The following is a 12,801-nucleotide window of genomic DNA, read 5'->3' on the forward strand; positions in this document are numbered from 1 at the left end:
CATGATTAGAAACAGATTTAATCGAAGATGATCACACAATAAAGGATGAAAAGGAAGGGGCTTGAAGGAGGAATTCAAAGGAGTCTTGGCCGGTGACTTGGCACACAAAGACCAAAATGCTATTTCACAGTGCAATGAGCAGGGTGAAAAGGGCACCTAGATTAGCATACAAGGAGAGGAAAGGACTGGTCCTGTGGTTATCCACACACGGAGCTCCTCTGATAGCAGCGGCAGTTCCACATGTTGAGGGTTGTACAATAAGGCCCCAAAGAAGCCCTAAGGCTCCAATTCTGCAAGCCGGTTTATGTGAGTGGATTTCTGCAATCATAAGCAGCCCCACTGACTGGGCTGCAACTTCACAACGAGCTTGCAGGATCAGGACCCAATGAGGGCTGGGTAGTATGTGCAGAGGAGGAGTAAGGGTGTAAAAGCAAATGAGTGCTGAAATGTAAACTTAGGGTGGGACAACATTAGAGCAATGCAGAGAGCTTTTGAAAAATCCCTCTAAGGCCTGGTCTACATTGAAAAGTTATATCAGCATAATTACATGTAAAAAACCACACTCCTGACCGACAGAGCTATGCCAACATAATCCCCAAATAACTGATGCCATTATGTCAATAGAAGAGTGCTTCTGTTGACATAGCTAACTTTATTCCTACACTGACAGAAAAAAAACCACCTTTTTGTTGGTGTAGGCTAAGCCTGTACTATGGGGCTATAGCTACATACCTACACCAGTTTAGTCCTCACAGTGTGGACATATCCTAAGTATTCATGGTAATTCTTATTTGTTTACATGCAGCTAACCATTTAAAGAACAACTAATTTAGTGCTGACAATGTGCCTATACAAAAACACACAGTAAAGACAACTGCCGTACCAAAAGGCTTACAGTCTAAAAATAGTTAAAATTATTAAAGGAATGTAACATATTTGTTAAGTAACCGCTATATGAGGGTGTGTCTTGTTATTGTTTAATTTTGGTAGTTGTTACTCTGTTCCAGCCAATAAATATTAAGATGATACAGAAATCTTTTAAGAAAAGGTGTCTAGAGATTAATGTTGTTTGCACACAATTTAAACAATGAGCAACTTGGTATGTCTTCAAAACAATTAAGTGAAATTGTTGAGATATCTTGTTCTAATCTGACAGTCACTTAGTTGGGGGCATGGATCAGCATTCATGTCACACTCCCCGTCAGTACCCGGCCCAAGCCAGGGAAGCTAATGATCCAACCAGCAGACGAAATCCAACCAGCAGATGAATCCTGGTCATGTGCCAACTGAGGCAGGGTTGCGCATAGACTAATAATAAGAAGAATCACTTAGTATATGTCACTTGGCTCCTTCCCATGTTTGTCTTTCTCTTTCTCTCTCAAGGTTTTTATAAGGTCACCCATACACCTGGTTGGGAATTTTTCAATGATATTTGTTGTTGGAAAATGCCAATTAATGAAAACTCTCCAGTAGCCATTACCCAATTATATTTAAAGAACAAAGTGTTCTGGCCATTATTTTTATCTTAACAAAAGAATATCTGTCTATTTATCTAAGCTGGCAGAATTTGATTTTTAAAACATGATTTTGACAGATAATAGCAATGTTCATTTTTAAAGATTTTTCAATGTTTAAACTTTTACAGTTGTGGGAAATTATGGGACGGTCAAACAATAATTATTTAGTGAAAGTGGATGGTCAGATTCAAAAAGTTAAAGCTTTAGAATTATTAAAACACAAATTGTTAACATCAGATGTCAAATATATAGCTGAATACTGAGTTATTGTAACTTAATACATTTAAATGTGGTACTTGGTGCTGGACTGCTAATTGTTGCACTATGTATATTGGTATATATATATATATATATATATGTAAGTATTTAAAATATTATTTTCAGTCTCAAAACTAAGCATGTGCTAAACAGAAATACAGTCAACCATTCCTGTTACATTAGTTTGCTAAGTTGGATCAAGATGGACCAGCTACAGATCTGATATAATCTTATATTCACCTGTTCTCTGTGACTGTTGCCATATGTTAAAACCACTCAGCATCGTGGCCTCTATTTACCTAACTCAAATGAGGTCCACAATACCTACACTGACTATTAAAGAATAAAAGTCGTGCAAGATAAAATAAAATAAACTTACCTGGTAAAAAAATGGAGTTTATCTACTTAAATTGTTCACTAAACCAAAACATGTTTCATTGATAAATTGAGCCCTTTGAAACAAATACATGATACAAGATAAACTTGTTAAAATAATGCACAGTTACTTTTGCTCCAATCAGTTAAAATATAGATAGGCAACACCATATGCATGATTTCTTTTAAAAAAAAAGGATAGGTGATGTCCTGTAACACATGCATATTACAGTATTATCTCTGTCCATGAAATAGAACTGCATTCTCTGTCAGACACAGAACAATGTTTGCTCATTGTTTTTACAAAAACCTGAATACATATTCAATTTGAAAAAAAAATACATTATTTGAGGAACAATGTTTAGCATTTAATCAGTTTTTTACTTTTATTTTCAGTTGTCAGAAAAGAATGTATAAACCAAACACCCAAATGCAATAATTTTCGGTGCCTCTACTATGAATCATTCTCAGTTGCTGATGCTGTGGTATACTCAAAGCCGCCTTCCTCTGCCCCATTGTCTTTGTTCATGAGCCACTTCACTCTAAATTAAATATAGATCAAAATATGATGTTTAACTGTAACACATTAATAATGAATCACATGTCTATTTCCTGGGATCAACAGTGCTTTCTATCAGACAGAAGTTCAAGTTTTCTTACAATTTTCTTTCCTTCTATGTCACTTTTCACCAAAAATATTTCAAACAGTCCACAAAGTTCAAACATGGACACAAGATGGTAGACCTGAGATAGCTCATCTTCTTTAGAAAGAAAGATAGTATTTCCTATAAATTTGGCAGTAGTGTCCCCAAAATTGTATCCAGGGATATTATAATGCCCACAGATACTATGGTTTATTAGCTTATAGTTTCTCCTTGCTTTCTAGCTTTAGCCCAGCAATGTATTATTAACTCTTGAAACCTAAATAATAAGAAAACAAGATGTTTTATAGAGATATGCTTTCTATGCTTATCAATCTGCGACAGTAGCCTAAAAAGATATGAGAAACTCATAACCAGTCTAGAGCGTCTAAGACATTCTGGATTCATTTTCCAATTTCTTCTTTTTCTTCCATTTTTCCAGGCTTTCCTCCATGTTCAGCAGTGTCTATTTTGCTATGCTTAAGCAGTTATTTATTTAATCAGGTTATTTATTTATTCCTGATCAACAGTTTTCCCAGATCTATTGTAGAGGTCTTTCATATAAATGTTATCATTCTATTTAATTGTTCTACAAATTTCCTTTCAAGAAAAGGAATCCGAGGAAATTCTGAGGCAAACACATATCTTAAAGTGACCTCAGAACCCAGAACAATGATATATTGGAGAAGTATATATGGCTCCCCCTCTTAAGCTGGGGGGGGGGGGGAATCCACAGGACCTTTAGCAGTGGTCAGGCTTAGTCCACCCACTTCCCGGATCCCAGTAGGATCACTCTCCTGTAGCCATCTGGCCTGACCCTGTCACAGGACAAATGTTGGAATGATAACTAAAATGTGTTCAAACTTGGTATGTCAGGGGGAGTTGTTAAACAGGACTATCCTAAACAAAGGAATGTATGTTTACCTCAGTTTACATATAAGCAATAAACAGACCCATCACGCTACCAAAGGGCAGAGGCAAGGACTACTGAATTCAAACAGGCCATTGTGGAACAAAGACTTTGTTGACTGCTTCCACCACAGCCCCGAAGAGGGCACGTCCCAAACCCTCATCCCATCATACCCTGAATGCTGGGGGAAGACAATAAAAATGCCTGTTAAGGAGAACGTATTATTCCTTTGTTGCTTGAACTCTGAGAGACAAGGATTTGTAAACATAAGCAAGGAGTTTCCAGCTGTTTAGCTTGGGTTAGGCCTAAAGGATATAGAGTCTGCTTACTATAGAAGTTGCTGTTACCTTTTGAAACCTGACTGTAACTCATTTGTGTGTGTATGCTTACCTACTTTAACCTTGTTAACTCTCTTATTTCTTTTTCCTAGTTAATAAATCTTTAGTTAATTTACTATAGGATTGACTACAAGCATTGTCTTCAGCGTGAGATCGAAGGTTCAAATAGACATGGGGTTAGTAACCGGTCCTTTGGGATGGCAGTGACCTGAATATTTTGTGCTCTTTTGTGTAAAGTGACCATCAATCATAGAGTCAAGCTTGCCTGGGGGGCAAGATAGATCAGAATGCCCAAGGAGATGTCTGTGTTACCATGTTAAAACTGTGTAGCGTCCGAGGAGTTTAACTTGTTAGTTAGATAATGAAATTTAAGTATAGAACTCACAGCTGGTCTGGAATTTGTGCCCTGCTTCTTAACAGTCTGCTATAAAGTTGGTATTGTCACTCATGAGCCACTCCAGACAGCCTGACAAGTGTATTTACCCTTATTAAGTTAATAAGTTGTAATGTAGTTGTGTATCTTTACAGGAACAAACAAACCATATTATTTCTCTGAACTGTCCAAGAGGGGGCTGGATGTTGCAGAATACATAGTTTTGGGGAAAAGTGGAACTGGGGAGCGTGTCAGGGTTACTCTGCTGGTTGTAACCAAGGCTGGTGGATGCCAGAGTGGGGTTCTGGAATCAGAGCTGTTGGAATCCAGGTTTCTGGAATCAGAGCTGCTGAACCAGGGCTGTCTAGAACACAGAACTCAGGGTGTGACCTGCATGCTGGTACACTGGTTGGGAGCTACTGCAGCAAAGCATTGTGAGGCACCCAGGGTTACCTGGCAGGCAGAGAAATAACCTCTCACTGGTCTGGATTTGCGCCCTGAATCGACTGGAACGTGACAGTCTGAATCTAAAATAATGGGAAATGCAAATTTCTGGGAGTGAACAGTTTTTTCTCAGTGATAATGACTGAACAAAATATGACTGTTCTACTTTATTTAAATATTATATTATGACTAGAGATGAGACTGAACTAAAAATCAACAGATTGAAATGCCCTAGAAATTTGGACAGTTTACAAATCCCATCTTGAGCTATGACTGAAACAGGAAAATAAATATTTTCACTGCAACCTTTGGCATCAATTAAGAAAATATTGTCCCTTACTATAAAAACCTGAATGTTCTTACATTTTATAAAATTTGCAATGGACATCTGTTGTGATAATTTATTAACATGCAAAACTTTAGATACTTACCCAATGCTATCACAAATATCTACATTGTTTCTTGCTCCCTTACTGTGTGACAAACAATCATTAGTAGATAATGCCTTGCTGTCAATCTCTTAAACTCAGTTCTCTCCTGTGGTCATTTTGGGTTTCACATCCTTAGCTCAGACTGCAGTCTGACTGAGTGCACCAATGAGATGGATCTTTTATGCCGTTACCTTCTGACAGAGATTCACAATGGGGCTGGCTCCAGATTGCCTCCTTCATTACCTCTTGTAGGGCAAAGGTTCATTTTCTTTTTGTGCCATGATGGACTGCTTAAAATGTCCAATCGTAGTCCAATAATCATATTCAAACAACTTTAGGAAAAGAAGGAAAACTAATATTAAACAAACAAACAAGCACGCACTTGCTGGAGGATTCTCTGCTCCTTCAAGTCTTTAAACCATGATTTGAGGACTTCAGTAGCACAGACATAGGGGTGAGGTTTTTCGCAAGAGTGGGTGGGTGAGATTCTGTGGTCTGCGTTGTGCAGGAGGTCGGACTAGATGATCATAATGGTCCCTTCTGACCTTAGTATCTATGAATCTATGAATCTATAAGCAAACAAAAGTATACAAAAACATACCCAAGTCTAAATCTCCCTAGACTGGTCTAGGCAGCGCCCCCCCTCCCCCCAAAACAAACAAACAAACAAACAAACCACTGAAGTTACCCCCATAGAAGGATAGCATGTCAGAGTTGCCGCATAGTGTGTCAACCATCATTCCATCCTACTGGGATCCACCCATCTCTTTCTTCAAGTCTGTATGCTTATAGTCTTTGATCCCTTGTAAGTTAAGCTTGGTCTTTGTTCATTAGCATCCAACATTGTTTTATACAGTTGCCCCTCTCTGAGAGATCAGGAGTCTGACTGTCCCTGATATGATGTCCTTTGAGTGTGTTCCTATCCTCCAATATTATATTTACTGCCTTGGACAAAAAGTGTTGGGTGGCTGTGTAACCCCAGAATTTGACCAAACTAAACTGCAGCCATTTGGGGTGCATTTAGCCACTTTTGATTAAAAGCAGAACACCATATAGATAGGAATAATTGTCAGGGCTCTCATAGGCAAGGCCAAATTGCTGCAGTTGCAGCTTTGCTAATCAGAATGGGAAGAGGAGAAAAGAGTTAACAGACCATGAGAATGGAAGAGAGTAAGTCAATAGCAACCTTGGATTTGGGTGTCCCTGACATATACGTTTATTATGTCTAGAAATACTAGGAATGTTTTGTTGATAAGAGATAATGAGTAATTTGTTAAAGCTAGGAGAATTGGTGACCCATTGGGGTTACTATGAGTTATGTGTTTTGTGAGAGTTAGTTATAAAAAGATTAAGTAAAAGTAAACACCTTGGAGCAGTCTGATGGAGCTTTTGTTCAAGCAAGGGGCTGACACCTAAACTCCCTATCAACTGGATGAAGGAGGGTCTCTGGAAGCCCAGCTGGTGATCACTCAAAACCATCTCAGACTTTGGGTTTCTATATTTGGAGTGCTCCAAACCCATTGCTATAGCATATATGTTTGTGTGCTTGATAAAAAAAGGAAGTTTTAAGTAAAAGCACTCTGGTTTGTATCAATCATTTATCAGATAGAGGAGCCATGTCCCATTGATTTATTCCTGACACTGCCTGGAGGAAAACAGTTAAGTTACCACTGCTTTGGGTTCTGAAACTCCTGGGTAACAGCTGTTTTTATTTTCTGTAAGCCAAGATGCATGTATAATCACAAACTTAAGTGGCAATAATTTGTGAACACCCACCATACGATTTATCGTCTCACACAAATAGGTTTTGTGTCTTATTCCAAATTAGCATCCTCCCTCCACATTTTCAAGGAATATTATAGCAAGTCCACTATATTGACGAAGATCAAAAGTGAAAATAAGAATAGGTGACTTCAGCTAACCACATATAAACTATAATTAAGTTCAACACCTTCCTAAACTTCAGGAAGAAGTGGGGTTTTTTTGTTTGTTTGTTTTGTTTTTTTCAGGAGGAAGTTAGTAAAAATATTTCTGAAATTTAAAAGAACAGATGAGAGAAAATTAAAATCCTTGCACATCATATGGATGCTTCATAACAGAGTCACAGAAAGTAATGCAAGCTCCTGAACAAAAATCAAAAACACAAGAATTGGAAAGGCAACAAATAGTCAAACCAAAAACTGATCAATGAGAAGGTACAAGAAGTTAGTCAACTCAAACCATTATCTTTCAAAAATGGATTCAGCCCAATTGAAGCCAAATGAATCGAACTCATCTGAATACAAAAGAACATTATGTTACCTGCAGGTAACATAGATATCAAGTTATGTGGGGATTTGAAGGACAAATAATCAAAGACATAAAAATGAATAATGAAACATAGATTCATTGGTTTGAAGACTGGAAGCTATCATTATGACCATCTAGTCTGCCCTCCTGCATAAAGCAGACTATGGAACGTCACTTAATAATTTCTGCATCGAGACCATAACTTCAGTTTGAGCTGTAGCAACTATTTTAGAAAGACACCCAACCTTGATTTAAGTATCTGAGAAGCAGGAAGCCTGAGAGAAATTTGATGAGTATGATGGATGGGCAGGGGGTAAATGGAGTAACTAGGGAGGATAAAAAATATTGCAAAGAAGTTAAATTATTTCTTCACAATATCAGTCTTCACCACAGAGGATGCTGGGGGAAAAGGCTGTGAAACATGAAGTTAAAAAATGGACAAGTAATGTACAATGGAAAGAATCATTTGAACTCATATACATTGTTGGGTTCTACATTAACTATAACCACTCCAGAAAAATTGCCCTGGTGAGCCTTCTGGACAATTCAAAAAACCTGTGCACAAAACACAGTGGGGGTCAAAAAATCAAACAAAATATTAATATGTATAAAGAATGAGATGGGAAATAATACCAAAATTATAATAATGACAGTCAATAGTACCATTTCACTTGTAATAGAGTATATCCTGAGGTGGGTGAACAAAAATTGGACATTAGAGGCAAGTTTCATAAAAGAACGTAGGTGCTTAACTGCCACTTTAGCCATCAAATTTTAGAATCACGCCCCATGGGGTTCACAAGCCCCCCTCTGCTGCCTCCGACCCCTGTAGACACGTACATTTTTGCAGAAAAAAGTACCCCAGGTGACTAGGTTTCTCCCTAGGTGTATAATGCCACTCCACTCTAGGCTAGTGTAATGCACAAATCGGGGGAAATAGGTGTTGCTCCGCCTAACTTACCTGCAGGTCCCAATCCTGTAAGTGTAGTCAGAGCTCACCTACCGGATCAGGCTTCCACAGGCAAACACGCAAAACAGTGAGGAGGGGGAAGAGTTCCCTCATAACTTTAAGCCCAGTGGTTAGGGAACTCACCTAGATGTTGGAGACCCCCAGTTCAAGTTCCTCCTTCCTTCACCTGAAGAGAAAAAGAGATTTGAATAGGGATCTTCCATCTCTCAAGTGAGTGCACTAACTCCTAAGCTAGACAATATTCTGGTGCAGGGGTCCCTCAGTCTCTCCTGTTGACCCCGAACCTTGTTTATCATTTTTCTGTTGAACAGTTACTGCATTATATTAACACCTTTAGTCTGTATATTAAACCTAAATGAATAAAATAGAAACTTAACCCCAAGCTGAGAGTGAGAAGGTGTACTGCTGAAGAACTGAGGAGTACAAGTATTATCAGACACCAGGAGGAAGGTCCTATGGTGAGGATAAAGAAGGTGTTCGGAGGAGGCCATGGGGAAGTAGCCCAGGGAATTGTAGTTGTCGCACAGCTGTTCTAGGAGGCACTCTAGACAGCTGCATTCCACAGGGCCGTGGGCTGGAACCCTGGACTAGAGGGTGGACCCTCGTTCCTCCAAACCTCCGAACTCCTGATCAGACACAGGAGGAGTTGACCTGGACTGTGGGTTCACGAAAATGGCCAAACTGAGCGTTGCCGTGAATCTCCGAGGTGAGAAAATCCGCCAATAAGACCCACCAAGGTAGAGGAGGAACTTTGTCAAACTTTGCCATTATCCAAATACTTGTGAAGAACAAGCAACCTATGTACCTATGAATTACAGTACACCAAGCTTGTGTTTATCCCCAAAAATATTATTTTTATCAGTCCTAGTCATCATAGTGTTAACTCTCAGCTGATGATTTATTTATTTATTTGTTTATTTTTAAAGAAGATAATGGAAGTGATTTTCAGAAAAAATAGCATCTTTCTCTTTCTGTTTGTTGAATAAAGCTGGGTCAGTTCATAAAGCCAAGCTACATTCTTGTCTTGGACAGGTAGCTGGCAAGGAGTTAACACATTCCTCACAGTCTGTATTCTAAATTACTTTTGGAAAGTAATATCCATATTGTACCTTGAAGGAAGGCCTAAGCAGTAAACTTTAATGGCTGCCTGAGTTGGCAATCATTTCATAGAGACAAGACACTGCACTGGAAATTGGTCTATAAATAAGATCCCTTACAGAAGAATTAAAATGGAATTCATATTATTGATGTTCACTAGCAGCCATAAAAAACATCAGACAGCCAGGAAGTGGCACTTGTTTCAAATCACTGTCTGAAGCACTTGAAGGACACCCTCAAAGTCAGCTTTGCTCAATGGTGATGAATATGTTTGTCCAGTTTTCTGAGTAACAGTAATGCATTTGGAAGCCTGGAAAAAATATGCCTGGCAAAAGGAAATAGGATAGATATTAGCTACCCCCACAGCAAAGCCGTTCCTGTCAACATTAATTCATTTTGATGGAATAAAGTGATTTTAAACTCTCCCTATCTCCCACTTTGTTGTTGGGTATGTTTGTTTTTTTCCCCCTCCTCAGGGGATAAGATCTTTGAGGAGTGACCACCTTGCCTGGCTTGATGAGAAGAGATCCACAGTCATGTTGTTGGTAACATCAGAGTTAGAATCGCCGATGCTCAACCATGTATGTTGCTAGTGGTGTCAAAAAACAAAATTGTAGTGTGGTGATTGCACTACATCTCTGACTGCAATGGCTGGCTACTAATATTCTGTAAGCATTTCCACAGAGCTGTCAGAACTGGAAAAATGTGACATAAAAGTTAAACTGTAAATCAAAGGGGGAAGGAGGGAGAGAGAGCAAAGAACATATACTATTTCTTCAAAAGAGGGCTTTTCATATATCAAGGAAGAGGCAAAGTGAAATGGAAAAGAAATCAAATTACTCTAGCAGCAGCAAAAGTTGTAAGCAAAAAAGATCCAAAATAGAAAGCAAGAAATGATATAATATCATCTACATTGAATTTGATTACTGAAGCCCTTCCATGAAAGGCCCATGGTTCATTCTTCTCTGTAAGTCAAATTTTCCTACAGACAGACATGACAAAACCTGAGCAAAACGTTCCAAAACTACTATTGCATATGGTACTTGGTGTGAAGGATGATTGATGCTCAGTATTCAGTTTGACATTCATGGGGCTCTGTACATAGCAGATTCAGCAAATGTTATAATTTTGTTTAAAATAAACCTTATTTTTATTTGCAACTTTTTAAAAATGATTTTTCGTAAACTTAGTACCTGTGAAAACTGACAGATTGACAACCCTGGCAATTTAAACCTATTATTCCCTGCAGCAGGTACAACATGGGCTGTAACAATGTAAGCTGCCCTAGTGATGTACTTCTACTAATTACTAGAGAGGTGAAAAGGCAGTGTAGTCTCCAAACCCAGTCAGATCTTTCTTTACTGCTTAACTAGCGCTCTGGGAGGTGCATTAGAAATACCACTGACTGATGAGGGAGACAGAGAACTGCACTAATTTAGGTATTTTTTGTGCGATAGACACTGTCCATTTATTTTTGATGAACTTTTAATTAAGGAAATGGAAGAGGGACAAAAATGCTTTTTTCAAAACAAATTTTCATAGAAAAAAATAATTTCATTTGAGGTTTTCTGGGCTTTCAACATTTCTGAAAAACAAAGTTTTACTGGAAACCCAACTTTTTATGGTTTTCAAGGGGTTTTTGGCAAATCTGTGGGGGGTGGGGAAATCCATGTAAAATTAAGATTTTTTTTTCTTTCAAACATTTTTTGTGGACAATAATTACTGTTTTCTGACCAGTTCCAGTATTATTAGTGGACACTCATCATTTCTTAGTTTTTCAGGTTAATCTAGCCCTCATAGAAACTGTAAAGCTCTGGAAACCAAAGGTTGGCCACAGAACTGACACAACATGGACAACAACATTGCATGAATTCCCATGGTACCCTGACAATGTGCCTCAAGTCTGACTTGAAGGGTGTGTGAGGATTACATCTCAATTCAACAAAGTACTTAAATAGACACTTTAGGCCTACTGACTTATAAATTGGTTTTAATGGATCTTAAGTATGTTCTTACATGTTTTTCTGAACTGGGGCCTCAGTCTACTCAGTACGTGGGGTCTTTCGTAAGATTGCTAACAAAGGTGCCAGTTAGTGCTGCTCTACTAATGATGTTAATGTGGTCACTGAACACTACTCTAAGACTACCAATTTCAAATCACATACTAACAAGCCACCCAATAGCCATCATGCTACAATAACTTTCAGTCACTCTTGACTTGTAGCCTGATTCTATAAATAAGTATCAGAGGGGTAGCCATGTTAGTTTGTATCCACAAAAACTAGGATTGCTGCCGCAGATGTGCACAGGCTGAAATTGTGAACAAACAGCATCACTTGCCCCATGACCTCAATTGTACAGAACACAATGCCATCCACAGCCTCAGAAACGACTCAGACATTATAATCAAAGGGGCTGACAAAGGAGGTGCTGTAATCATCATGAACAGGTGAGATTACGAACAGGAGGCTGCCAGGCAACTCTCCAACACCACATTCTACAGGCCACTATCCTCCGATCCCACTGAGGAGTACCAAAAGAAACTACACCATCTGCTCAAGAAACTCCTTACTATAGCACAGGAACAAATCTACACAGACACACCCGTAGAGCCCCGACCAGGGGTATTCTATCTGCTACCCAAGATCCATAAACATCGAAATCCTGGATGCCCTATCATCTCAGGCATTGGAATTCTTATAGCAGGATCATCTGGCTATTTGGACTCTCTCCTCAGACCCTACGCTACTAGCACTCCTAGCTATCTTCAAGACACCACCGACTTCCTGAGGAAACTACAATGCACTGATGATCTTCCTGAAAACACCGTCCTGGACACCATGGATGTAGAAGGTCTTTACACCAATATTCCACACAAGGATGGACTACAAGCTGTCAGAAACAGTATCCCTGATAAGGGCACGGCACACCTGGTGGCTGAGCTTTGTGATTTTGTTCTCACCTACAACCATTTCAAATTTGGGGACAACTTATATCTTTAAGTCAGCGGCACTGCTATGGGTACCCACATGGCCCCACAGTATGCCAACATTTTTATGGATGACGTAGAACAATGCTTCCTCAGTTTTCATCCCCTAGCACCTCTCCTCTACTTGCACTACATTGATGACATCTTCAACATATGGACCCATAGGAA

At 39.0% G+C, this 12,801-nt stretch overlaps 1 long non-coding RNA gene across 1 annotated transcript in view; it reads right to left on the reverse strand.

The window, feature by feature from the left end:
- Positions 1-2,487: 2,487 nt before the first annotated feature.
- The window catches only part of LOC125630956 (uncharacterized), a 66,290-nt gene continuing 55,976 nt past the window's right edge, over positions 2,488-12,801 (reverse strand). The window contains exons 2-4 of the long non-coding RNA XR_007354833.2: positions 8,670-8,712; positions 5,479-5,619; positions 2,488-2,692 (exon numbers count right to left, since the gene is read on the reverse strand). This is a non-coding gene — a long non-coding RNA (uncharacterized LOC125630956). The remainder of the gene's footprint in view (positions 2,693-5,478; positions 5,620-8,669; positions 8,713-12,801) is intronic.

This window comes from Caretta caretta, chromosome 2 (assembly GCF_965140235.1).
Source record: "Caretta caretta isolate rCarCar2 chromosome 2, rCarCar1.hap1, whole genome shotgun sequence".
Classification (NCBI taxonomy): domain Eukaryota; kingdom Metazoa; phylum Chordata; order Testudines; family Cheloniidae; genus Caretta; species Caretta caretta.